The sequence below is a fragment of the Heterodontus francisci genome, unplaced genomic scaffold, assembly GCF_036365525.1.
Source record: "Heterodontus francisci isolate sHetFra1 unplaced genomic scaffold, sHetFra1.hap1 HAP1_SCAFFOLD_61, whole genome shotgun sequence".
Classification (NCBI taxonomy): Eukaryota; Metazoa; Chordata; class Chondrichthyes; order Heterodontiformes; family Heterodontidae; genus Heterodontus; species Heterodontus francisci.
This window is the reverse complement of record NW_027141441.1, coordinates 6,342,275-6,345,064: the sequence shown is the minus strand read 5'-3', so window position 1 is coordinate 6,345,064 and position 2,790 is coordinate 6,342,275. Positions and strand designations below refer to the sequence as shown.

General features: G+C 44.2%; 1 non-coding gene across 1 annotated transcript; it reads left to right on the top strand.

The window, feature by feature from the left end:
- Positions 1-2,404: 2,404 nt before the first annotated feature.
- On the top strand, positions 2,405-2,494 carry trnar-ucu (transfer RNA arginine (anticodon UCU)). The gene is given in 2 exon segments: positions 2,405-2,441; positions 2,459-2,494. It is a non-coding gene; the product is annotated as a tRNA-Arg (tRNA).
- The last annotated feature ends 296 nt before the right edge of the window (positions 2,495-2,790 follow it).

The window sequence follows — 2,790 nt, the reverse complement described above, 5'->3', positions numbered from 1 at the left end:
GTATTTTCGGTCAGTTTGCTGTCGGTTCACACTTGTCTTCTCAACTTTGACATGACAGCTGCAGCATTGGCAATCCTGGTGCTGATTTCAGCATCAAGGGCCAGATTGCTGGTGATTGTTGATTGAAGGTATGTGAAGCTGTTGACAACCTCCAAAGTGAGGTTGTCGATGTTGATGGAAAGTGGAGTCTCTACGTCCTGGCCCGTAACTTTCATCTTCCTGATGCTGATTGTCAGTCCAAACTCTTTGCAGGCCAGGGAGAACCGATCTACAAACTGCTGTGACTGAACTTCATTATGGGATGTCAGCACAGCATCATCAGCAAATAGCAACTCACAGACTAGGAATTTACCCACTTTGGTCTTGGCGCACAGTCTTGCCAAGTTGAACAGCTTGTCGTCAGCTCTGATGTGCAGGTGAACACCTATATCTGAGTAATTGAAAGTGTACAATAGCAGCATGGAGAAGAATATGCCAATTATAAAGGATGTGATAACTAGACAGTTCGAAAATGATGACATGATTGGGCAGAGTCAACATAGATTTATGAAAAGGAAAACAGGTTTGAAAAACCTGTTGAGATTTTTGAGGATGTTACCTATAGAACAGATAAAGGAGAACCAGTGGATGTGTGGTATTTGTATTTTCCTTTGGTAAGGTCCCACACAGGAGGTGAGTAAACAAAATTAGAGCACATAGGCTTGGGGATAATATACTGATATGGATTGAGAATTGGTTAACAGACCGAAAACAGAGAGCAGGAATAACAGGTCCTTCTCAGGATGGCAGGCTGTTACTATTAGGGTACTGCAAGGATCAGTGTTGGAGCCACAGCTGTTAACAACCTATATAAATGATTTGGATGTGGGGATTAAATGTAATATTTCCAAGTTTGCAGATGACACAAAGCTCGGTGAAGTGTGAGTTGTGAGGAGGATGCAGAGAGGCTTCCAGGGGACCTGGAGAGGCTAAGTGAATGGGCAAGAACATGGAATATAATGTGAATAAGTGTGAAGTTATTCACTTTGGTAGAATAAACAGAAAGTCAGAGTATTTCTTAAATGGTGAGAGGTTGGGAAGTGTCGATGTCCAAAGGGACCAGGGTGTCCTTGTTCCTGAGACACTAAAAGCTCTTGTGCAGGTGCAGCAATCAATTAGGAAGGCAAATGGTATGTTGTACCCACACGAGGGGTCATGAGTACAGGAGTAAAGATGTCTTGCTGCAATTGTCTAGAGCCTTGGCGAATCCGCACTGGAGTATTGTGTACAGTTTAGTCTCCTCATCTTATGAAGGATACACTTGCCATAGAGGGGGTGAAACAGAGGGTCAACAGACTAATCTTTTTTTTGCATTTATTTCATTTCATCTCAGTTTGTTCAGTTTGCTTACCTACTGTTTTTTTTTCAGGTTTGTACTTCCTGCTTTTCAATATTCAGTCCATTTACACCTAATCTGTACTAATGCTTTGTCTTTCAACACACCATTAACATATTGTTTGCCTTTGCTGCATGACCTTTTGGTCAGCTATGTGGCCTTGTCCAATCTACACCTCCTTTGTTATCTCTTGCCCCACCCCCACCCCACTTGCTTATAACCTGTGACTTTTCTAATATATGTCAGTTCCGAAGATGGGTCACTGACCTGAAACGTTAACTCTGCTTCTCTTTTCACAGATGCTGCCAGACCTGCTGAGTGGTTCCAGCATTTCTTGTTTTTATGTCACCAGACTAATCCCTGGGATGGTGGGATTGTCTTATGAGGAAACTGGGCCTGTATTCCTTAAAGTTTCGAAGAATGAGAGGTGATCTGATTGAAACTGACAAAATTCTTACAGGGCGTGACAGTGTGGATGTAGACAGGATGTTTGCCCTGGTTGGTGAGTCTAAAACCAAAGGACATCGTCTCAGAATAAGGAGTAGGCCATTTAAAACTGAGATGGGTGGAATTTCTTCACTCAGACGGTGGTGAATCATTGGAATACTGTGCCCCAGAGGGCTGTGGCAGCTCAATCATTGAGAATGTTCAAGACAGAAATTGATAGAAATCTTGATACTCATGACATCAAGGGATATGGGGATAGCATGGGAAAGGGGCTTTGAGGTAGGTGATCAGCCATGATCGAATTGAATGACAGAGCAGGCTCGACGGGCTGAATAGCTTACTCCTATGTTCCTCTGTTCCTAAGAGAGTTGGTGCCAGCGCGCAGCCCTGCTTTACCCCACTGCTGATCTTGAAAGCGTCTGATGTTGCTCCATTGTAACTGATGGAACTGTGCATGTTCTCATGGAAAGAAGAGATGATGCCCAAGAGGTCAGGAGGGCAGCCTATGTTCCATTGCAGTTTGAAGAGGCCGTCTCTGCTGACAAGATCAAAGGCCTTAGTGATGTTAATAAAAATGTGTGAGGCTCTGTGGCGCAATGGATAGCGTGTTGGACTTCTAAATAATGATTGATATATATTCAAAGGTTGTGGGTTTAAGTCCCACCAGAGTCAGATTTTGGACCAGAAACAGAGGAGCACAACGGAACAACAAATGAAGAAATGCGCCAAAAGCACAGACTCGGAGACAGAGCGAGAGAGAGAGGAGCAGAGCAGGGGAAAAAAATCGAGGAGTGACGTCACAATGGAGAGTGAGAGCAGGGAAACAGAGAGCCGCTGGGGTGAGGATACAGGATTTGGTTCTTTCTTCGGTGCAGTGGAAGGAGCTGTTTGGTGAGGATCTGGTAAGCTGTGACATCACAGGCAAGCAGGTAGTTGATTGGTTTGGAAGAACCGACCTGCTTGATGCG